Source organism: Staurois parvus, unplaced genomic scaffold (assembly GCF_062004578.1).
Source record: "Staurois parvus isolate SC_StPar_1 unplaced genomic scaffold, SC_StPar_1.0 ptg000445l, whole genome shotgun sequence".
Classification (NCBI taxonomy): Eukaryota; Metazoa; Chordata; class Amphibia; order Anura; family Ranidae; genus Staurois; species Staurois parvus.
In genome coordinates this window covers 8,545,894-8,571,154 of record NW_028318241.1, presented here as the reverse complement: position 1 = coordinate 8,571,154, position 25,261 = coordinate 8,545,894, and the positions used below count along the sequence as shown (strand labels likewise).

The 25,261-nt window shown below is 46.6% G+C and overlaps 2 non-coding genes and 1 pseudogene across 2 annotated transcripts; all 3 read right to left on the bottom strand.

Annotated features, from left to right (window-relative positions):
- Nucleotides 1–13,459: 13,459 nt before the first annotated feature.
- On the bottom strand, nucleotides 13,460–13,622 carry LOC149453928 (U1 spliceosomal RNA). The gene has a single exon (XR_016314629.1). It is a non-coding gene; the product is annotated as a U1 spliceosomal RNA (small nuclear RNA).
- Nucleotides 13,623–20,624: 7,002 nt separating this feature from the next.
- LOC149453927 (U2 spliceosomal RNA) lies at nucleotides 20,625–20,717 on the bottom strand (annotated as a pseudogene).
- Nucleotides 20,718–24,714: 3,997 nt separating this feature from the next.
- Nucleotides 24,715–24,874, bottom strand: LOC149453926 (U1 spliceosomal RNA). Its single transcript, XR_016314631.1, has one exon. It is a non-coding gene; the product is annotated as a U1 spliceosomal RNA (small nuclear RNA).
- Nucleotides 24,875–25,261: the final 387 nt, after the last annotated feature.

The window sequence follows — 25,261 nt, the reverse complement described above, 5'->3', positions numbered from 1 at the left end:
TGTACCAAATAGAATCCCTAATAAGGTTTGTGAAGTGGTGAATTGTACGCCCCGGGATACCGCACACCTGATTACTATGGATCACTCTGTCTATCACTCTTTTCAGCCTGTTTGCCAAGACTTTGGCAAAGATTTTATAATCCAGGTTTAAGAGTGTTATAGGCCTCCAGTTCTTTAAATTGTCTTTATCCCCCTCCTTTGGAAGCAGAGTAATGATTCCTCTCCTCCAAGAATGGGGCAGCTCCATGCACAGAAAACGTTTGCTAAAAAGATGTAACAAGTCACTTTTCAAAATATCCCAAAACTGCAGGTAAAAATCAATAGGTAACCCATCCAAGCCAGGTACTTTCCCTTTTTGAAACCCCTTGATGGTTCTTAAAAGCTCATCTTCAGTTAAACTCTCATTTAGGGTCTCTGCATCATCTGGGTTTAAAACCATAGTTACATCCTTGAGTGTGTCATTCATGAAATCAGTGTCAATGTTTTTGGTGTCATATAGGGATTGATAGAAGGCAAACACTTTTCCCATAATGCCACTCCTGGAGTTCTCCCCTTCTATTTCTCTTATTCTTTCCTTTGACATGTGGATTTTCCTAAAGAAACACCTAGTACATTTTTCATTCTCCTCTACATGCTGTACACGACTTTTAAAAATGACCTCCTTCGCTTTATCCTCCAGATCTTTTTTAATCTTCTCTTTTGCTGCAGCTATGTAATCAGCTACATCGCAACCAATTCCTTTAAGTTTATACAGAGTTTGTAGCTGGGTATTTAAATGATCAAAAAATTCTCTTTTTGCTTTAGCTTTTTGAACCCCTAATTTTATGAAGAAACGTTTAATCCTTTCTTTTACTATATCCCACCATGTCAGAATATCCAAAGTGTGTAGCCTTTCTGTCTGCCAATCCTTAAAAGCCTTGCTGAAATCTTGATAAACTTTCTCACCTTCTAGCAGGGAGATATTCAGCTTCCAAAAGCCCCTTCCCATTTCCTGCTCAGCTGGGCTTGAAACTGTGAAAATCAACACCTTGTGGTCTGAAATCACATTTTCTTTGTGTGTGCAGGACAATGGCAATAAATACTTAGCAGCAAAGATATAGTCATTTCTTGACCCAGCATCTTTACCTTTCCATGTAACCCTCTCAGTTAAAGATGTGTTTTTATTGAGGGTCATAAAGATATCTTTAAACTTTAAATCTGTGAGGATGGTTTTTAAAAGGTTGGCTGATCTATCAGTAATCCTAACACCTGAGCCGTATCTGTCTGTGGGATTTAAAGCACAGTTAAAATCACCAGCTACAATCATTGGTTTAGAATTTGCTATAAAAACATTCAAAGTTTCAAACATCTCAGTACGGTCTTTTGGGTCTGGCGATGCATACACATTTAAAAGATTCCACTTGATCCCATCAATAATAACAGTAACAAACAAAACTCTCCCTGTTACAATTTCTTGGACATGCTGAATCTTGGCTGGCCCTTTAAAAAGAATAGCAACTCCTGCATTTCTGTTCACATTGCAGCCTGACCACACAGAAGGGCCATGAGTCCAGTCTTTCGCAAAGGTTTCATAATTTCTCATGTGTGGTATCGCACATTCTTGTAGGAATAAAACACTTGCATTAAAAGTCGCCAAAAAATTTAACACGGTCATTCTTCTTAGCTGGCTCTTTATGCAGTGTACATTAAATGATACACCGTTCAAAACAGCCATGAAGGTATCGGGAAAAGACTCTTAAAGGGGACTTACTGAAAACCCATGCTGTTATCAGAAAGATTCATTCCCATCATCTCAGTCAGTTGGTGCACCAGGTCAATGTTTAAGAAATTCTGCCCAGGAGATGCCAGACTTACTGGGCTAGTAACAGTCTCCTTTCCAAAGAAATGATCATTTGGCATATTTCCCACTGGAAAAAGACTGGACTCCATATTTTCTGAATCATTGCTGGCATGGGACTTTACAACCTCTGCCCATGACCTCCCTTCAGCCTTTTGTACTCCAACAGCACTCTCTGACCCTCTCCGTGGTTTCTTGGCCTTTGATTTCTCTGCATGTTCTGAGTGTTCACACCCAGGAGACTCACTCTTTTCCAATAACTGATCTCCTTCTCTGGATCTTCCATGTAGTTTTACCATCGCATTTGAACACTGCTCCTCTTCCCGTGCTCCCTCCGGTGCAGTAGCCTCCATCTCCTCCAAAACAGGCGCTGCCTCCTCTTGCATTGGATCTGGGTGTGGAGCTGGACTTTCTGTTTTGGCACGTTTTCTTGCTTTAGTGGTGCCAGAAGGCAATTCATTTGTAACGTTCCCCAGGTCACCAGTATTGGGTGCTGGACCAGCAGTTTCCTCTTTTTGGGCAGATGGCTCCCCCTGAGGATCAGCTGTGGCTGCATAGCTTGATTTGTCAGGGTTGTTTCGATGTGGGCAGTTTGAATAGACATGGCCCGGACGAAGGCAAAAATTGCATCGCTTTTCTTTAGGGCATACTACAGTCTCATGTTCAAAAGAATCACAATTCCTGCATCTGTGTCTCTCTTTGCATAATTCAGTTGCATGACCATACACATGACATATCCGGCAGAAATTGGCCATTCCATCAAAAAACAAGTCCCCGTTATACTTTCCAATGCTAAAACGTGCTGGAGGAAACACGCCTTTTTTAAATGACACAAGGTATTTCCTTTTCCCAGTCCATAACCCAAACTGGTTGGTAATGTTATGTAAAAATTTTACCTTATCGCAAAAAATGGACAGCCATTTGGTAATATCCTCCTGAGGCATATTCGGATTGTACATTTTCACCACAAGTGATTGAAAAACCTCTTCCTCATAATGTGGAGTGACTTTTACACAGCCCAATAACTGATGGTTCTGATACTCCTGCAGTTTCCTGACAAAGTCCAAGCAAGTTCTCTTGTTGACAAAAGTAACGTCATAAACTCCCCTTATGTGGTAATCCTGTAGCGCAAGAATCTTGTCCGGCGTTAACTGGAAAAAACCAAACAGCAAATCTTTGACGATATACTCCCAGGCCTTTCTCTTGTCTTATCTCCGCATCAAACTCCATTTGTACAGAATTATTCACCCACACATAAGCTGGAATCCTCACGTTTTTTGCCGCCGCCATTGCAGAGCTTCTCCTTTTGCTGTCAGTGGAACTGAAGATCTCAGGAAAACTCAGTAACCAGCCCACACTCCAAAGAGCAGAGCTAGCGATAACACCTTCGTGATCATGGTATCTCCCCTGCCAGGTAAGTATGAGTTGGAAGGGACCAGCTAGTGCTCCCCGGTTGGGGCCACGCTTTGTCCACGTTATGGGAGCTTTCTGGGTATCTGCCAGAACTAGCTGGAGTCAGAGCTAGGCCACAGAGCAATGCACATCTGTGTAAAGAGTGGAGCAGGAGTGTTGTAGTTTTTTTTTTTCTTCTCTTCTTCTCCCCCCCAATGTCTGGAGAGATGCAAAGGAGTTGTGAAATAGTCCCAGTGTAAACTGCGTCAGCGCATGTATTTGCATAGGAGGCAGCCCTTAAGCATCCAGCAGCAGCGCAAGCTTCCTGCCACGAAACTAAGCATAGGAATATGGCGCAGCGGGAGGGGGCTCTTCCTACAGAGTTGGCGATTGTCCTGTAGCAGAAATGGGGACTGAAGTCATGCACCGAAGAAGCCATTTGGCAAGGGATGCAATGCAGGTGCAAAGAGGCTAGAGAGAAGGGAGCAGGAGCTGAAAGAGCAGCCCACCCGGTGTCTCGTCAGAGAAAGCTTTTAGCTGAACTATCATTGACCAGAAAGAATAAGGGGAGAGTGCACTAATAGTGGCAGGACACACGCCTTCACCACCACCGTCTTCCCAGTGAAGGACAGGTTCCTCAATTTCCATAAACCAAGCTTTTTCTCTATCTTTGCCAGCCCCACCTCCGCATTCTTCTGACAACACAGATTACGGGAGAAAAACACCCCCAACACTTTCATCTGTTCCACCACCTCCACTTTCCCTCCCACCACCTCACATGACCCGCTCAAAGCGCACACCTGGCTCTTCCCCCAATTCACTTTCAGACCCGACATGCATCCGAAAATGCTCAGCAACAGCTCCGCCCTCAACAGATCTCTCCTGGAGCTACAAACAAAAGCAGTGTCATCCATGTAGCACAACACTTTAACATTTTCATTGTCACCTCCGGGCACAAACACACCCTTAAACACTTTGTCCTTCTTTACATGCTGCAACAGGGGTTCCATCACGCAGATAAAAATAATGGGGGACAGGGGACACCCCTGCCTCACTCCCGATCTGATCTGCACCGGTTCCGTCAGGTTCCCATTCACTAAAATCCTACTGCTAACTCCCTTATATAACCCCCTTACCATCTCCACAAAAGCCGTCGGCAGCCCCATCTTCTGCAACACCATAAACAGAAACTGGTGCGATACTTGATCATATGCTTTTTCCAAATCAAAGCTAGCCACAGCCAATGGGGCGTTGGTACTTTGGGCATAGTAAATCAAATCTCTCAGAAATATCAAGTGATCCGTCACCCTCCTACCCGGCACAGCACACGCCTGACCATCCCCCACCACCTTTCTGATGATCTCCCGCATCCTACCAGCCAGCAATTTGGTCAGCAACTTGTAGTCACAATTCAGCAAAGTTATCGGCCGCCAGTTTTTCATATCCTTGGGGTCACCTTTCTTAAACAGCAAGGTGATCACCCCTTCCTTCATCGACCGAGATAACATCTTCCCTGCCATACAGCACTGAAGTACCTCAACTACATGCACCTTCAATACCTTCCAAAATCTTAAATAAAATTCCAAGGGAATTCCGTCCCCTCCTGGTGTCTTATTTTTCCTCATTCCCCTAAGGGTATCCTCCACCTTCTTTTCTGTCACAGGATCCACCAACATACCACCATCCTTCTCACCCAATCCACCATCCAAGATCCCACAATACTGCTCAACTTCCTCAACAGAGGCACCACCTCCTCCCTTATACAACTCCCCATAGAAACCTCTGATCACCTCCTCCACCCTCTCACCTTGCACTTCTACCTCCCCGTCCATTACAGAAGTAAACACTTTCTTAGGCCCATATGCCTTCCTAAAAAAAAACCGAGAGCACCTTTCTCCCTCCTCCATCTCTTGCACTTTTGCTCTAAACACAATACCTTCCCCCCGCTTCTTCAAGGACAACTTCCGCTCTTCCCGCACCTCCTTTATTTCATCCTCTGCTTCCAGCCCCAACCTTTTGCATTTGAACAAGAACAACAATTTAGACAGGATCCTCTCCTCCTCCTCTCTCCTCCTTCTAGCCCCTTCTCTCCCCTTCTTCTGAAAGAAGGTCCTAATACATGCCTTAGCCCAATCCCACCAACCCAGCACATTAGCAAACTCAGCTTTCCGACACACTAATGCTCCAAAGAACACCTCAAACTGCTCACAAACTTCCTCCTCCTCCAATAGAGTGCAATTCAGTTTCCATACCCCACCACCAAACCGCACCCCAACCTCCAGATCAAATGACCCCGTAAGCAGCACATGATCAGAGAAAGTCACCGGATCAACCCTATAACCGGTCACCTTCATTGTAGGGGAACAAAAGAAAAAATCGATCCTGGACCTTACAGTCCCTTTGTCAGAATTGAAGGTGAAAGATACCTTCCCACCTTCCACTTCCACAGCAACATCTTGAAGACGGAAATCCCCCACCACCTCATTCAGGAGTTTGGACGACACATCCATCCCTCCCTCCTCCCTTTCACCTTGTCTATCCTCCTTCCTCCTTATACAATTAAGATCACCAGCCACTATCGTAGGCAATCTTCCAGGTAACCACAACTTCAAGGTCTCAAGGAATACCACCCTCTCCTTTTTTTCAGCCGGAGCATAACAATTTATTAAACGCACCTCCTTCCCATACACATCCAATACCACCACCTGCATTCTCCCAGGGATCACAATCTCATGCGATAAGCACAGTACATCCTTATTCTTGATCAAGATCCCCACCCCCTCACTCCTAGATGCACATGCTGGTGACCATAAGGCATGCCCCCGCACCCACTCCCCCTCAGGGGCTCTCTCCACTCCACACTCCTGAACACATATCACATCTGAAGTCACTTTTTCCAGGTGCTCAAAAACCACCGCCCGCCGCCACCCAGAACAAATGCTCCGTACATTCACAGAAGATACAACAAACAGCATAATGAAAAAAGGATGTATCATTCTCATATCAGCCATAATAAAGCTATTTACAGGTGTTTCATTGACTCCACCTTTCCACTTACACTCTCTACACCACCATGCTGTCTTCTCCTAACCAAAGGAGGATTGGCGGACTCTACATCAGAATCCCCATCAAGGCTGCCAAGCAAAGCACCCAGACCACCCCCACCCGAATCATCCACCCTCGCACGTTTGGATGCGGATGAAGATGGTCCCGCCCCTTCCCCAGAGGCGACAATCAAACGCTGCCCACACTCCAAACTACCATCACTTTCCACCTCCACCATATCATCGTCCTCATCACTGTCCGATAGATCCCCTATCAGAGCCGCAAATCTATTTGGATTACTCAGTCCAGCAAGCACACTCTCCTCTGGCCGTTCACCAGCGTGTTCTTCCTGCCGACAGGGCAGTGAGTCACCGCTTCCTCCGCATTGCAGTCCTCCTGTCAGCCTGCTCTCCTTCACGTGGCATCCGACACCCATTCCCGCCACCACCGCCGCAGCAGCTTCACCGGGGTGAACACTGACACCGCCCGCCAGAACACCGGCAGCGTCATCAGCGACACGTGTCCCCTCCGCCGCTACTGGCCGGTCTGCAGGGACAACATCATTAGCCAGGCGCTCCAGGATGAGGACAGCAGAGTCCGCAGCCGCGGGGCTCTCACTCCCCCCCTCCTCCTGTCGCGCCCTTCTCGGCTTCCGCTGCTCCTTGTACAATCCACCGGACCCCAACCGCTTCACAAGTCTCTCCTCCAAGCCACTCCTCCGTCTTGCCTCGAAGTATTCATCACACTGCCGGGCAAGATGTCCTGCCTTCCTGCAGATATCGCAAACTTTCCTCTCTCTGCACTCTCTGGAAGGATGACCCTCATGGCCACAAAAACGACATTTAGGGATCTGTTCACATTCCTGGCTTGTATGGCCATATACATAACATTTTCTGCAATAACTGGGCTGACCTGCATAAAACAGGAACCCCCGCTCACCACCAACATTAAACACTGCAGGGGGTCTCTGCACACCCCCCACACACCCCTCATCATGAAAAAAACGCCCAATAAATCTGTACTTTCCAGACCATATACCGAACTTATTCCGAACTTTATCCCCCCCTTTCAGCTCTTCACAGTAGGTTTTCAAAAAAGCTCTAACCAAATTCATGTCCGCAAATGGATTATAAAGATGTACAATAATGACCTCCTCTTGCATAAACAGGGGGATAACATCAAATTTCAGCACAATTTCCTCCTCCATCCTCTTAGCTTTCTCATAAACATTCCAGCAGACATCCGGACAGGTAAAAGTCACATCATATATCCCCTGTAGGGGAAAGTCCTGCAAACATACTATGTCTCTTAACCTAATGTCCAAAGCGTCCACCAAAAGATCCACAACCACTTCTCTTAGGTCCACTTCCATCTTCAAGCCTGGCTTCACCAAGAACCGCAAAGAATCGCGCATCCCACGATTCGCCATGTTGATGGCACCAAAGTGCCTCGCCTCCAACTTCCACCCGAAGAGCACCCCAACAAAGGGAGCTCCCCGGCTGCCTACTCACTGGCTGTGAGGAGTACTACACTCAGGAGAAGTCTCGCCCTGGGAGAACCACCTTTGTTTTTTTTTTCGTTTTTAAATAACTTTATTGAAGCAAATCATAGTATACAAGTTCAAAATTCAAAGTTAAGCATAAAGATTGGTACAGATTTCACTTTACATACAAACCATTCTGTTATTTCATTAATACATCACATTGAAAGTCTAGACCAGGTTTCTTTGCACCATAGTTTACTTTTGTGTTTGTGATTTTTCTCATCAAGCAAAACGTATAAATGCATTACACTAAAACTCAAAGATATGCATTCTCTGACTGGTACCTCTTTAGAATTGAAAATTATTTTGTTTCGGACTTTCCACAAAGCTTCTTTGAATGAATTAATCATTTTCCATAGGATTACAAATTTATCCCTTGGTATTGTTTCCACCTTTCCATAAAGAACCAACTCATAATCTACATCCTTAATTCCCGACACCCGTTCTAGAAGCGGTTTTACCACCCTCCAGAGCTCTTTGGCATAAAAGCAATCCCACAGAAGGTGCTTTACTGTCTCATTGGATCCACACGAGGACCTTGGGCACTCAGCTAATGGTACCACACGTCTTTTGTGCTGAAAAACTCTGGTAGGCAGACACTCATTAACACAGGCCCATGCTAAATCCTTTTGGCTATTAAAGAGCTGTTTAGAGCTAACGTTTGACCAAATAGATTTGGCCTCATCTTCTGGGATTTGAGTGATAGGGACCAAGGTCTCTGCAGCACTAAAATACAGTTTCAGCTTTAACTTGTTAGAGAGATCTCCCAGTGTTTTACCTTGCAAGTTAAAGTCAGAGATGATGGTTGACAAAAGGCTATAAAACCATGGAGGGTGAAAGCAGAATGGGCTCTTCAGCGATAAGTCGTACCAACCATGCTTCTTAAACGTAAACCCTACTGCGTACTTTAGAAAAAAAGACCAAAAAGCATCCGTATTGTAGGCTTGAAGACATAGAACCAAGTATTTTGTTGCAAAAAGCGCTTTATATTCGGCATACCTTTCCCACCTTTCTCTGGGGGTTTCATCATGTATATTCTTTTTAACCTCTCCATCTTTGAGCCCCAGACAAATAAAAAACACGTTCGGACAACTTGAGTCAAATGCAAATCTGTTGGAGGGAAAGTGAGAGCTATGTACAGTAAAATAGGCAACAGAACCATTTTAATCAATAAAATCTTCCCTTCAATAGTCAACTGTCGCATTTTCCAGCCTATAACCTTCCTGTTTATCCTTTCCGTGACCACATTCCAGGACTCTTCTCCATCATTCTTAGAAGTAAAAATAGTGCCCAAGATTTTGATCGATTCCTTCTTTTGAAGTTGGCAATCTAAAGAGGGCTCCCAATTCCCCACTTCCATCATACTGCTTTTATTTACATTTAATTTAAATCCCGAAGCGCCACAAAAATATTCTGTTCTTCTAATTGCTCTTTTAACAGATGCGGGGTCAGTGCACAATATTGCAATATCATCCATGTATCCAGTTACTTTTACCTGCAGCCCTCCACTACCTGGCACATGGACTCCTCTGATCACCTTATCTTTCCTGATGGAGCATAAAAGTGGCTCAATGGCACAGACAAATAGTAATGGTGATAAAGGGCATCCCTGCTTGACACCACACTTCAAGCTAAACCCATCTGTCATGAAACCATTGACTAGAACCTGACTGGTACATTTGTTGTATAATGACTTTAAAGAGGACAGGAAGCCAGCTGGAATACCCATTTTGCGCAGAACATTAAATAAATACTCATGTGATATGCGGTCAAACGCTTTTTCAAAATCTAAAGACAGAATTGCCAGGCGTTGCTTACGGTCTTCAGTGTACCAAATAGAATCCCTAATAAGGTTGGTAATGTGGTGAATTCTACGCCCCGGGATACCGCACACCTGGTTACTATGAATCACTCTGTCTATCACTCTTTTCAGCCTGTTTGCTAAGACTTTGGAAAAGATTTTATAATCCAGGTTTAGGAGTGTTATAGGCCTCCAGTTCTTTAATTGGGCTTTATCTCCCTCCTTTGGAAGCAGAGTAATGATTCCTCTCCTCCAAGAACGGGGCAGCTTCATGCACAGAAAACATTTACTAAAGAGGTGTAACAAATCACTTTTCAAAATATCCCAAAACCGCAGGTAAAATTCAATAGGTAACCCATCCAAGCCAGGTACTTTCCCTTTTTGAAAACTTTGAATGGTTCTTAAAAGCTCATCTTCAGTTAAACTATCAGTTAGGGCCTCTGCATCATCTTGGTTCAAAACCATAGTTATATCCTTGAGTGTGTCATTCATGAAATCAGCATCAATATTTTTAGTGTCATACAGGGATTGATAGAAGGCAAAAACTTTTCCCATGATGCCACTCCTGGATTTCTCCCCTTCTATTTCTGTTATTATTTCCTTTGACATGTGGATTTTCCTAAAGAAGTATCTAGTACATTTTTCATTCTCCTCTACATGCTGTACACGACTTTTAAAAATGACCTCCTTTGCTTTTTCCTCCAGATCTTTTTTAATCTTCTCTTTAGCTGCAGCTATGTAATCAGCTACATCGCAACCAATTGCTTTAAGTTTATACAGAGTTTGTAGCTGTGTATTTAAATGATCAAAAAAATCCCTTTTTGCTTTAGCTCTTTGAACCCCTAATTTTATGAAAAAACGTTTAATTCTCTCTTTTACTATATCCCACCATGTCAGAATATCCAAAGTGTGCAACCTTTCTGTCTGCCATTCCTTAAAAACCTTCCTGAAATCTGCATACACTTTCTCACCTTCTAGCAAGGAGCTATTCAGCTTCCAAAAGCCCCTTCCCACTTTTTGCTCAGCTGGGCTTGAAACTTTGAAAATCACCACCTTGTGGTCTGAAATCACATTTTCTTTGTGTGTGCAGGACAATGGCAATAAATACTTAGCAGCGAAAATATAATCAATTCTTGACCCAGCATCTTTACCTTTCCATGTAACCCTCTCAGTTAAAGATGTGTTTTTATTGAGGGTCGTAAAGACATCTTTAAACTTTAAATCTGTTAGAATGGTTTTTAGAAGGTTGGCTGATCTATCAGTAATCCTACCACCTGAGCCGTATCTGTCTGTGGGATTTAAAGCACAGTTAAAATCACCTGCTACAATCATTGGTTTAGTATTTGCCATAAGGACATTCAAAGTTTCAAACATCTCAATACGATCTTTTGGGTGTGGCGATGCATACACATTTAAAAGATTCCACTTGATCCCATCAATAATAGCAGTAACAAACAAAACTCTCCCTGGCACAATTTCTTGGACATGCTGAATCTTGGCTGGCCCTTTAAAAAGAATTGCAACTCCTGCATTCCTATTTACATTGCAGCCTGACCACACAGAAGGGCCATGAGTCCAGTCCTTTGCAAAGGTTTCATAATTGCTCATGTGTGGTATAGCACATTCTTGCAGGAAAAACACACTTACATTAAAGGCCGCCAAAAAGTTAAACACAGTCCTTCTTCTTAGCTGGCTCTTTATGCAGTGCACATTAAAGGATAAACCGTTCAAAACAGCCATGGTGAAATAAAGAAAAAGTTCTTAAAGGGGACTTACTGCAAATCCATACTGTTCTCAGAGGGATCCATTCCCATCACCTCAGTCAGTTGGTGGACCAGGTCAATGCTCAAGAAATTCTGCCCAGGAGATGCCAGACCGACTGGGCTAGTAACAGTCTCATTTCCAAATAATAGATCGCTCGGCATATTATCCACTGGAGAAAGACTGGACTCCATATTCTCTAAATCATTGCCGGCAGGGAACTTTACAACCTCCGCCCATGACCTCCCTTCAGCCTTTGTTTGTACTCCAACAACACTCGCTGAGCCCATCCGTGGTTTCTTGGCCTTTGATTCTGCAGCATGATCCGGATGATCACCAACAGTAGACTCACTCTTTTCCAGTAACTGCTCTCCTTCTCTGGATCTTCCATGTAGCTTTACAATCACATTTGAACACTGCTCCTCTTCCCGTGCTCCCTCCGATGCTGTAGCCTCCATCTCCTCCAAAACAGCCGCTACCTCCTCTTGCATTGGGTCAGGGTGTGGAGCTGAACTTTCTGTTTTGGCAGGTTCTCTTGCTTTAATAGTGCCAGAAGTCAGATCACATGTAACATTCCCCAAATCGCCAGTAGTGGGTGCTGGACCAGCAGTTTCCTCAATTTTAGCAGATGGCTCCCCCTGAGAATCAGCTGCTTTTCCCGATTTGTCAGGGTTGTTGCGGTGCGGGCAGTTTGAATAGACATGGCCCGGACGAAGACAAAAATTACAACGCTTTTCTTTGGGACATATCACAGTCTCATGCTCAAAGGAGTCACAATTCCTGCACCTGTGACTCTCCTTGCATAACTCAGTTGCATGGCCATACACATGGCATATGCGGCAAAAACTGGCCATTCCATCAAAAAATAAGTCCCCGTTATATTTTCCAATGCTAAAGCGTGCTGGAGGAAAAATGCCTTTTTTAAACGAAACAAGGTATTTCCTTTTCCCAGTCCATAACCCAAACTGGTTGGTAATTTTGTGTAAAAATTTTACCTTCTCGCAAAATATGGACAGCCAGCTGGTAATGTCCTCCTGAGGTATATTTGGGTTGTACATTTTCACCACAAGCGATCGCAAATCCTCTTCCTCATAATGTGGGGTGACTTTTACACAGTCCAATAACTGGTGGTTTTGATACTCCTGCAGTTTCCTGAAAAAGTCCGAGCAGGTCCTCTTATTTACAAAAGTGATATCATAAACTTCTCTGATGTGGTAATCCTGTAGAGCAAGAATCTTGTCCGGCGTCAACTGAAACAAACCAAAGAGCAAATCTTTGACAACGTACTCCAAGCCTTTTTCTTGTCTCTTCTCTGTTTCAAACTCCATTCTGACAGAATTATTAACCCGCGCATAAGCCGGAATTTTCACGTTTCTGGCCGCCGCCATAGCAGAGCTTCACCCTTCACTGTCAGCAGAACTGAAGATCACAGGAAACCTCAGCAACCAGCCCACACTCCAAAGAGCAGAGCTAGCGATACACTACAAGCAGTGAGAACCACCTTTGTGATCATGGTATCTCCCCTGCCAGGTAAGTATGAGTTGGAAGGGACCGGCTAGTGCTCCCCGGTTGGGGCCACACCTTGTCCACGTTATGGGAGCTTTCTGGGTATCTGCCAGAACTAGCTGGAGTCAGAGCTAGGCCACAGAGCAATGCACATCTGTGTAAAGCGTGGAGCACGAGTGTTGTAATTTTTTTTTTTTTTTTTCTTCTTCTTCTCCCTTCTCCTCCCCAATGTGTCGAGAGACGCAAAGGAGTTGTGAAATGGTCGCAGTGTGAACTGCGGCAGCGCATGTATTTGCATAGGAGGCGGCCCTTAAGCATCCAGCAGCAGCGCAAGCTTCCTGCCACGAAACAAAGCATAGGAAGATGGAGCAGCAGGAGGGGGCTGTTCCTACAGAGTTGGTGATTGGCCTGTAGCAGAAATGGGGAGTGAAGTCAATGCACGGAAGCCATTTGGCAAGGGATGCAATGCAGGTGCAAAGAGGCTAGAGAGAAGGGAGCAGGAGCTGAAAGAGCAGCCCACCCGGCTTCTCCTCGGACAAAGCTTTTAGCTGAACTATCATTGACCAGAAAGAATCGGGGGAGAGCGCGAACGCAGTCCCCCACTACCACAAATTATGCAGTCGAGTTTCCCGCATTTGGGGAAATCGCAGGGGTCAGCACAGCCGGAGTGCAATGGTTGAGCCTCGCCCTGGGAGAACCTTTTATTACAGAAGCATCAAAAACAACATGTTACTTGTAATCGGGGTACATCTCACCCTGTTCTGCGACACAGCGCACCACATTGCAATACAGTTCCAAGCATACAATAAATACATTCAGAAATAAATACATTCGCTCAGCGGTATGATGCCTGACGTGATGTGCGTGGAGGACGAATCTCCAGACCACCACGTCATGCATAACACCGCTTACCCCAAAAACTGTAGCATCCTAATATACATTACGTTTCCTAATAATACTAATGCATGCAAAAACGAAAACCGGATATTACGATCGACAATAGGCATCGGGTGTGTGGGGGGGGGGGGAAGGGGGGGAAAGAACACACGCCCGAAGCTTTATTGAAAAGACAAAGACACGCAAGGGGGAGTAGGGGGAAGGGGGAAATCTTCAGACGTCCTCTTCCTCCTTAAAGTCCATCAAGGAATAGTCTCTGAGCAGACTGAGGATCAGTCTGCGGCAGTCCTCAATAGACATCCTCTCCCGCTGGTGGATGAGGCGCTTTCTGGCGCACCATAAAGCGTCCTTAAAACAGCACAGCACCCGCCAGGCGCCGTCAATGTCCTCCAAAAAAAAAAAGTCTGACAGAATAGTCCATTCAACACCCCAAAGTGAGTGATGGCTGTCTGTGGTACAAAGTCCTTGAGTTCAGGTTCCAGGGCTCCCAACAGGGCCTGAGCAAATGAGCACTCCCAGAAAACGTGGTGAGACGTTTCCTCGTGGATGATGCAGAAGGGGCAGTGTCTGTATCTGCTCAGGTTCCTGGCATGCATAAATGTCCTGAGAGGCAACCCCCCTTGGATTGCCATCCATGCCAGGTCTTTGTGCCTGTTAGTAAGGATGTTGGAAGAAACATTCCTCCAGACCACCTTGCAGGTGTCTGAAGGCAGGCCTGGAACCGACTCCAAAATGTCGCTGGCTCGGATGAGCTTGTAGATAGTCTTTGGCTTCCACAAGTCAGGCTTGACTCCCTGCAGCCCTTGCTCCCTGATGAACTTGAAGGTATCCAAGTAGTACCAAGGAGTGTCCCAGTTGTAGGGGATGGAACTATCCCAAGTGTCCCACCACAGGGACCTCCAGAGAGGCAACAGGAAGAAGCGAGACATTGCGTTCCCGCCAGAGTCCATAATCCGTCTGGGCAAAGTTCTGCGGATGCAGTTGCAAGCGAAGAACACCCTCAGCTGGATGGCGATGTCAAGCACGCCCTTACCGCCCTTGAGGGGTTCCTTGAACATGACTGCCCGCTTCACTCTGTCCATCTTGGAGCCCCAGATAAAGTGGAATACTGCCCTGGTGATGGCCTTACAGGTGTTGACCCGTGGGGGCCAGGCCTGGGCGAGGTACTGCAACACAGGGAGAATCTCGCTGCGGAGTACCAGTGTCTTCCATTCGATGGAGAGGTCTCTGAGGCTCCATAGTCCAAACTTTTGACGCATCTTGGCCAGTCTCTCCTCCCAAGACTTCAGGGCTGCGCCCTCGGTGCCAAACCAAACTCCCAAAATTTTCATGAAGTCTGTCTTGATGCCAAAGGGCATGGATGCAGAAGAAGGCAGGAACCACTTTCCGAAGAGCATGACTTCCGACTTCCCGCAGTTGACCTTTGCCCCCGAAGCTTGGCCGAAGTCCTCGCAGGTCTGGACGAGCAGGTCGATGGAGCGCTGGTTGGCACAGAACACCGTCACGTCGTCCATGTAGAGCGAGCACTTCACTTCCCGTCTGTCTGGTCCCGGTGCGGTGATTCCCCCGATCTCTGGATTCCGTCTGATGCATTCGGCGAAGAGCTCTATACAGCAAACAAAAAGCAGAGGTGAGAGAGGACAGCCTTGTCTGACCCCGGAGAGGACCGGGAAGGGGTCAGTCTTCCAGCCGTTCACCTGCACGGAACTACAAATGTCATTATACATCATATCCACAACCGAACAGAACATTTCCCCAAGACCAAACCTGCGCAGGGCTCTGCACATAAACCCATGGGAGACACGGTCAAAGGCCTTTTCCTGGTCAAGACTGACCAGGGCCGCGTGCACACGGCGGTCTTTGATGTACTGGACCGTGTCCCGGACAAGCGCTAGGCTGTCCGCAATCCTGCGGCCAGGAATGCCACAAGTCTGATCCGGGTGGATTATCTGTCCGATGACAGCCTTCAACCTGTTCGCCATAACTTTGGCGAGGATCTTGTAGTCCACGTTCAAGAGAGAGATGGGACGCCAATTTTTCAAGTCACATCTCTCCCCCTTACGCTTGTACAGGATCGTGATCATCCCCTCCCTCAACGAAGGCGGCATCTTGCCCTCCACCACCATCTCCTTGTACAGCTCGAGCAGGTCCGGGCCCACGAGATCCCACAGCGCTACATAGAGCTCCGCTGGGAGACCGTCGCAGCCCGGGGTCCTGCCTCGCCTAAAGGATTTAGCAGCAGAGTGCAGTTCCTCCAACGTCAAGGGGGCGTTGGTGGCCGACAAACCTGCAGGATCAACAGCATTAGAGATACCTGACAAGAACCTGTCAGCCACTGCCGTGTCTGTTTCTTTGGGGGAGTAGAGGTCGGAGTAGTAGTCGCTGACCACTTCCATCACGGCCTCCTTCCCCTTCTGGAGTGTTCCAATCTTGTCGCTCAGCTCAGACAGGGGTGTGTGTCCTGAGTGGAGTTTCCTGAAAAAGAAAGAGTTACATTTCTTGCCTTTCTCTAGGTGCTCCACCTTGGCACGGAAGACAATGTGCCTGGATTCTTCCTCAAAGTGCTTTTTCAAGCTCTTCTTGGTGTCCTCCAGGTCTTGCCTCACGTCCCAGCCACAGAGATGAAGGTCCTGCAGGGACTGCAGCTGACGCTGCAGCCTCCTGAGTTCCCTCCTCCTGGCACACACTTGCTGGCGTCCCCTGGCCTGAAAGAAGCTGCGCAGCTTGACTTTCACGAACTCCCACCAGTCGCTTACCTTGGGAAAGAAAGACTTCTCCCCTCGCCAGGCACCGTAGGTTTCCCTGAGCTCCTCTAGCAGTTCCTCATCGTCCAGCAGGGTGCAATTTAGCTTCCAGGAGCCTGGGCCCGGGGCAAAGCCCTCTCCCAGATCGCCTTGAAAGTGAATGGCCCTGTGGTCAGAGAAAAAGCAGGGAACCATGGAGAACCCGCGGTGCCTGACTGCCCTGGAGGTGAGCACAAAGTCAATCCTGGAGCGCACAGATCCATCGGGGTGGCTCCATGAGTAGTTCACGGAACCGCGCCCCACGGATCCCACTGCGTCTCGCAGGGAAGCCTCCGCAATCACCTCCCGGAGCAGCTTCGAGGTGGCGTCGAGTTTTGCGTACATGCTGGGGCTGCGCCCATCCTCCTCTATCGGACAGTTAAAATCACCGCCGATTACTACTGTTCTCGTTGTGACGAGTTGCGTCCGCAGGGTTTGGAAAAGTTCCAGCCGCGCGTTCTTCTCCGGGGAGGCGTACACGTTGATGAGCCTAACGGGCTCCCCCGCCCACGAACCGTCTATGACCAGAAGGCGGCCACAGACGAGCTCATGGACGGAGTCAACAGTGAAACGTCCTCCCCTGATAAGAACCGCTACCCCTGCGGACTTGCAATCGCCACCCCCAGACCAGTAGGAGGGACCGTGGGTCCACTGTGAGGACAAATGAGTGTACCTCCTCAGAGGGGGAAGTGCGCACTCCTGAAGCATGTACACATCACTCTGCTGTGTGGAAAGAAAGGTCAGCACAGTCTGCCTCCTAGACACATCCTTGATGCTCCTCACATTAATGGAAAAGATAGAGATCTCAGCCATCATGGGAAAGAGATGAAGGGGTTAGTCGGCAGGGGCTGTGCTTACCTCCCCTGGAGAGGGGGGGCGACCTCTGTGGCCTGACAAATGTCCTGGCCCAGACCAATCTGGTTGAGGACCTCATCGAAGTCGGTGGAGAGATCTGGCCCCGACTGGGTCAGGGCCATCTCTTCTTCCACCAGCGTGTCGAGGTCCTCCCCCACGGGGTCAGGACCTGCGACATTCTGGAGGACGGCAGGCCGTTTGGTGGCGGAGGAGGGGTCCTCCGCCGCCGGGCTGGCCTGCTCCTTCTTCCGCTTCCTGTACCCCGCCGCAGAGCTGCTGACGGGGGTGGCAGGGGAAAGGGGCGGGAAATCCTCCTGTGAGGCCAGGTCAGGGGGGGTTGAACCGGGCCCGGGGCGGGGGGGGGCAGGAGGGCAAGGGGCAGGGGGACCCGGGGGGGGGGGACCGGGGGCAGGAGAGCCAGGGGCAGGGGGACCAGGGGCAGGGGGGGGGGGGGCGGGGTTCCTCTTACCTGGGTCCTTTGGAGGTTTCTGTGGCGCTGGTTTGGTGGCAGGGCCCTTGCTCAGGGCCCCCGCATACGACCTGCTTCTCTCTGGGCAGTCTCTGTAGACGTGCTCTGACCGTCCACAGAGGTTGCAGGTTCTGGACCTCGGGCAATCCTTGGTCTCGTGACCTGCAGACCGACAGAACCTACATGAAAGCACCTGGCAATCCTTACCCTTGTGCCCCGGCTGTCCGCACCTGCGGCATGACTGGGGTTGGTCCGGGTAGTGTAGGAGTCCTGTTGACGCTCCCAGGGAGAAGCACTGTTGCAGGTGTTGGAGATCTCCAGCGGGACGATCTCTCAGCAGCCTGCAAAACACAGCCCACTTACCTGTCCAGAAGCCGTTGGCGTCTAGTATCCAGACTGGGTCCTTCAACACGACGCAAAACCTTTGGAGATAGGTGGCGATGTCTCTACCAGGGACGTGAGGGTTCCTCATGGACACCGTGATCCGCCTTTCGTCCCTTTGAATGGGAGAGTTCGCAATGAACTTGCGGAAGAGGGAGTCGGGTCCAGAGGTCTTCACTGCCTCCCAGTACCTTCTGCATACCTGTAGAGAAACAAAAGTTACAAAGAAAATACCTCTCATGAAGGACTGCACCGACAGGGTCTCTGCCTTGCTAAATCCTTGTTCAAGGATCATTTTCTTCCCAAAGACTTCCGGGGTCATGTCTGGGACTCTGCCTTCCACTTCTTTTAGCCGCAGCACGACTTTCTGCTTCATCCAGGGCTCCAGGGGAGGGAGACCGTCTGCAGGGCCGGGGCGATCTGAGGTGGAGGGGGCTTCTCCCGGGGTCTTGGTGGGGGCGGCGGCAGAGTTCTGTGGCTTCTTGGTGGTCTGTCTCTTCCCCATCTTGTCGCAGAGGAGTTCTCAGGAGGGCTTCCCAGAGATCTTGATCGGATTCCTTCTCCTTCTTCTTCCTCGGCGGCTTCACTCTCGCTTAGCCTTTGAAAAGGCTATTGAGCGTCTACTGCCCGGAGGTAGTAACGCAGAGTGAACAAGGGGGGGGGAAGATCACAAACTCGTTCTGTGTGGGGGCTAAGCCTCAAACCCAATAGCAGCAAGCAGGTGAAGCCGAATTTAATCGACGATCCTACAAGGCCGAGAAGAGGGTACCCCACACAGACCAAATGGCTGGGATAGATGCAAGTGAAATTAAAAATTAGTGAAGCGCTTGTATCACATGAATACAATCATGTATCTCCATATAGTGTAATTATAAATCAAAGTGACCACTATATATAATAAATGTGTGTTGACTCCCTCTAGTGAAAAGAAAAAATAGTGTCAACCAAAATAGCTAAATAACACACATTAGGAAACTAAATATATAGTGCATAAATCAAATATAATGAACAGAATATATATACGTGAAAACAGAATATTGGCCACATACAATGGTGTCTAAATTATACATAAATTATATATGCCATAGGTGAACAAGACAATATCAAAGGTGAAAAAAATATTCCATGCATGTGACTGTGCTTTAAGCTGGAACACACACGTGATCTCCACTTCTAAGTGCAAGTACTCTCCTTCAAATGGCAGCAATGCCTGCTCACCTCCCTTCCTCGACCCACACAGGGCCTCAAAGCAGTTACCACCTCAGTGGTGTATTCCTCTGGCAGACTCCTTATTCCTCCTCCTCTCTTATGCAACTCATAAAAAGACAAGAAAGCCTTCCATAGTGTAGTAAATTTAATAGGCAAAGTTAAAAATTACAAAGTTTTCCACTCACATGCTCCTTTCCATAAAAAAGCGTTTTTCCCAGCCTGTGGGTAGATATGCATGCACCTGGGGGAATCCAATATGGCCACTGTGTCCGGACATACGTCACCAGGAAGTAGACAAACCGACGCGTACCCTGATGAAGTCACGACGCACGTGACGCTACGCGTCGGTTTTGTCTACTTCCTGGTGACGTATGTCCGGACACAGTGGCCATATTGGATTCCCCCAGGTGCATGCATATCTACCCACAGGCTGGGAAAAACGCTTTTTTATGGAAAGGAGCATGTGAGTGGAAAACTTTGTAATTTTTAACTTTGCCTATTAAATTTACTACACTATGGAAGGCTTTCTTGTCTTTTTATGAGTTGCATAAGAGAGGAGGAGGAATAAGGAGTCTGCCAGAGGAATACACCACTGAGGTGGTAACTGCTTTGAGGCCCTGTGTGGGTCGAGGAAGGGAGGTGAGCAGGCATTGCTGCCATTTGAAGGAGAGTACTTGCACTTAGAAGTGGAGATCACGTGTGTGTTCCAGCTTAAAGCACAGTCACATGCATGGAATATTTTTTTCACCTTTGATATTGTCTTGTTCACCTATGGCATATATCATTTATGTATAATTTAGACACCATTGTATGTGGCCAATATTCTGTTTTCACGTATATATATTCTGTTCATTATATTTGATTTATGCACTATATATTTAGTTTCCTAATGTGTGTTATTTAGCTATTTTGGTTGACACTATTTTTTCTTTTCACTAGAGGGAGTCAACACACATTTATTATATATAGTGGTCACTTTGATTTATAATTACACTATATGGAGATACATGATTGTATTCATGTGATACAAGCGCTTCACTAATTTTTAATTTTATTTTGCACTTATTGGTATCAGCTAAGTGACAGCAGCTGTATTTTGTCAATTATTCCCATGAGCGCAGGAGGATCCCTTATTAGATAGATGCAAGTGGTTCTCAACGTCCTAGCTGGAAGCAGGGACACCCCTAAAGGCAAGGTCGATACTACACTTGATCTTAGCCAAAAGGCCGAGAAGCGATTTCAAGACAGATATGGTCCACATGTTGTCACCATCAGGAAATGTGAAATGCCAATTAGCCATAATTGGAGTATGTATAGACAGAAGGTGGCTGCAAAGTAACTGCATGAGACCAAAAACACTGAAATGTGACAAAGGATAAAAACAAAATGCAATCAGTATTTTAATTTCACAAGGCATTTGAATACAATACACAGTATGTTAAGCAGCCCACAGCTTATTCAATTTTCTTATCTAAATAGATACACATGTGATATGCGGTCGAATGCTTTTCAAAATCTAAAGACAGAATTGCCAGGCGTTGCTTACGTTCTTCAGTGTACCAAATAGAATCCCTAATAAGGTTTGTGATGTGGTGAATTGTACGCCCTGGGATACCGCACACCTGATTACTATGGATCACTCTGTCTATCACTCTTTTCAACCTGTTTGCCAAGACTTTGGCAAAGATTTTATAATCCAGGTTTAGGAGTGTTATAGGCCTCCAGTTCTTTAAATTGGCTTTATCCCCCTCCTTTGGAAGCAGAGTAATAATTCCTCTCCTCCAAGAATGGGGAATCTCCATGCACAGAAAACGTTTGCTAAAAAGATGTAACAAGTCACTTTTCAAAATATCCCAAAACTGCAGGTAAAATTCAATAGGTAACCCATCCAAGCCAGGTACTTACCCTTTTTGAAAACCCTTGATGGTTCTTAAAAGCTCATCTTCAGTTAAACTCTAATTTAGGGTCTCTGCATCATTTGGTTTTCATACCATAGTTACATCCTTGAGTGTGTCATTCATGAAATCAGTGTCAATGTTTTTGGTGTCATATAGGGATTGATAGAAGGCAAAAACTTTTCCCATGATGCCACTCCTGGAGTTCTCCCCTTCTATTTCTCTTATTATTTCCTTTGACATGTGGATTTTTCTAAAGAAATATCTAGTACATTTTTCATTCACCTCTACATGCTGTACACGACTTTTAAAAATGACCTCCTTCGCTTTATCCTCCAGATCTTTTTTAATCTTCTCTTTTGCTGCAGCTATGTAATCAGCTACATCGCAACCAATTCCTTTAGGTTTATATAGAGTTTGTAGCTGGGTCTTTTTGCTTTAGCTTTTTGAACCCCTAATTTTATGAAAAAACATTTAATTCTTTCTTTTACTATATCCCACCATGTCAGAATATCCGAAGTGTGCAGCCTTTCTGTCTGCCATTCCTTAAAAGCCTTGATGAAATCTTGATAAACTTTCTCACCTTCTAGCAGGGAGATATTCAGCTTCCAAAAGCCCCTTCCCAATTCCTGCTCAGCTGGGCTTGAAACTGTGAAAATCAACATCTTGTGGTCTGAAATCACATTTTCTTTGTGTGTGCAGGACAATGGCAATAAATACTTAGCAGCAAAGATATAATCAATTCTTGACCCAGCATCTTTACCTTTCCATGTAACCTTCTCAGTTAAAGATGTGTTTTTTTTAGGGTCATAAAGATATCTTTAAACCTGTGAGGATGGTTTTTAAAAGGTTAGCTGATCTATCGGTAATCCTAACACCTGAGCCGTATCTGTCTGTGGGATTTAAAGCACAGTTAAAATCACCAGCTACAATCATTGGTTTAGTATTTGCCATAAGGACATTCAAAGTTTCAAACATCTCAGTATGGTCTTTTGGGTGTGGCGATGCATACACATTTAAAAGATTCCACTTGATCCCATCAATAATAACACTAACAAACAAAACTCTCCCTGTTACAATTTCTTGGACATGCTGAATCTTGGCTGGCCCTTTAAAAAGAATAGCAACTCCTGCATTTCTATTCACATTGCAGCCTGACCACACAGAAGGGCCATGAGTCCAGTCTTTTGCAAAGGTTTCATAATTTCTCATGTGTGGTATCGCACATTCTTGTAGGAAAAATACACTTACATTAAAAGTCGCCAAAAAATTGAACATGGTCATTCTTCTTAGCTGGCTCTTTATGCAGTGTACATTAAAGGATAAAGCGTTCAAAACAGCCATGATGGTATCAGGAAAAGACTCTTAAAGGGGACTTACTGAAAACCCATGCTGTTATCAGAAAGATTCATTCCCATCATCTCAGTCAATTGGTGCACAAGGTCAATGTTTAAGAAATTCTGCCCAGGAGATGCCAGACTGACTGGGCTAGTAACAGTCTCATTTCCAAAGAAGTGATCATTCGGCATATTTCCCACTGGAAAAAGACTGGACTCCATATTTTCTGAATCATTGCTGGCATGGGACTTTACAACCTCTGCCCATGACCTCCCTTCAGCCTTTTGTACTCCAACAGCACTCGCTGACCCTCTCCGTGGTTTCTTGGCCTTTGATTTCTCTGCATGTTCTGAGTGTTCACCCCCCAGGAGACTAGCCTCCATCTCCTCCAAAACAGGCGCTGCCTCCTCTTCCATTGGATCTGGGTGTGGAGCTGGACGTTCTGTTTTGGCAGGTTTTCTTGCTTTAGTGGTGCCAGAAGAAAATTCATTTGTAACGTTCCCCAGGTCACCAGTATTGGGTGCTGGACCAGCAGTTTCCTCTTTTTGGGCAGATGGCTCCCCCTGAGGATCAGCTGTGGCTGCATAGCTTGATTTGTCAGGGTTGTTTCGATGTGGGCAGTTTGAATAGACATGGCCCGGATGAAGGCAAAAATTGCATCGCTTTTCTTTAGAGCACACTACAGTCTCATGCTCAAAAGAATCACAATTCCTGCACCTGTGTCTCTCTTTGCATAATTCAGTTGCATGACCATACACATTACATATGCAGCAAAAACTGGTCATTCCATCAAAAAATAAGTCCCCGTTATACTTTCCAATGCTAAAACGTGCTGGAGGAAACACGCCTTTTTTAAATGACACAAGGTATTTCCTTTTCCCAGTCCATAGCCCAAACTGGTTGGTAATGTTATGTAAAAATTTTACCTTATCGCACAAAATGGACAGCCAGCTGGTAATATCCTCCAGAGGCATATTCGAATTGTACATTTTCACCACAAGCGACTGAAAAACCTCTTCCTCATAATGTGGAGTGACTTTTACGCAGCCCAATAACTGATGGTTCTGATACTCCTGCAGTTTCCTGACAAAGTCCAAGCAAGTTCTCTTGTTGACAAAAGTAACGTCATAAACTCCCCTGATGTGGTAATCCTGTAGCACAAGAATCTTGTCCGGCGTTAACTGGAACAAACCAAACAGCAAATCTTTGACAATATACTCCAGGCCTTTCTCTTGTTTTATCTCCACATCAAACTCCATCCTTATAGAATTATTCACCCGCATGTAAGCTGGCATCCTTACGTTTTTGGCTGCCGCTATGGCAGAGCTTCTTCTTATGCCGTCAGAGGAACTGAAGATCTGAGGAAAACTCAGTAACCAGCCTGCACGCCAAAGAGCAGAGCTAGTAATACACTACAAGCAGTGAGAACCACCTTAATGATTATGGTATCTCCCCTGCCAGGTAAGTATAAATTAGAAGGGCCAGGCTAGTGTTCCCCGGTTGGGACCTCACTTTGTCCACGTTATGGGGGCCTTTTGGGTATCTGCCAGAACTAGCTTGAATCAGAGCTAGACCACAGAGCAATGCACGTCTGTGTAAAGAGTCAAGCACGAGTGTTGTTTTTTTTTTTCTTTTTTTCTCTTCTCCTTTCTCCTCCCCAATGTCTCAAGAGACGCAAAGGAGTTGTGAAATAGTCCCAGTCTAAACTGCCGTAGCACATATGGCATAGAAGGTGGCCCTTAAGCATCCAGCAGCAGCGCAAGCTTCCTGCCATGAAACAAAGCATAGGAATATGGAGCAGCGGGAGGGGGCTCTTCCTACAGAGTTGGTGATTGGCCTGTAGCAGAAATGGGGACTGAAGTCATGCACCGAAGCCATTTGGCAAGGGATGCAATGCAGGTGCAAAGAGGCTAGAGAGAAGGGAGCAGGAGCTGAAAGAGCAGCCCACCCGGTGTCTCCTCAGACCAAGCTTTTAGCTGAACTATCATTGACCAGAAAGAATCAGGGGAGAGCGCGAACGCAGTCCCCCACTACCACAAATTATGCAGTCGAGTTTCCCGCATTTGGGGAAATCGCAGGGGTCAGCACAGCCGGAGTGCAATGGTTGAAATTTTGAAGTGGTGCAACTTACAGTGAAGTCGCATGATTTCAGCATTGAATTTGATGTGAATGGAGCCTATAGGGGACTGGGAGTACCGCTGACAATGGTAATACTCAAAGGGCTGGGAGTACCGCTGACACTCTGCTAATACTCTCAGGGCTGGGAGTACCGCTGACACTCTGCTAATATTCCAGGGCTGGGAGTACCGCTGACACTCTGCTAATACTCCAGGGCTGGGAGTACCGCTGACACTCTGCTAATACTCCAGGGCTGGGAGTACCGCTGACACTCTGCTAATACTCCAGGGCTGGGAGTACCCGCTGCCCCTCTGTTAATACCCTGGGTCAGGACTACCTGCTGTGGGCCCCACAATCCTCTGCCTAATACTCTGGGGCCTGGATTACCCACTGTTGCTGTGTGCTGAGCAGGGTCGCTCCTGCTGCCGTGC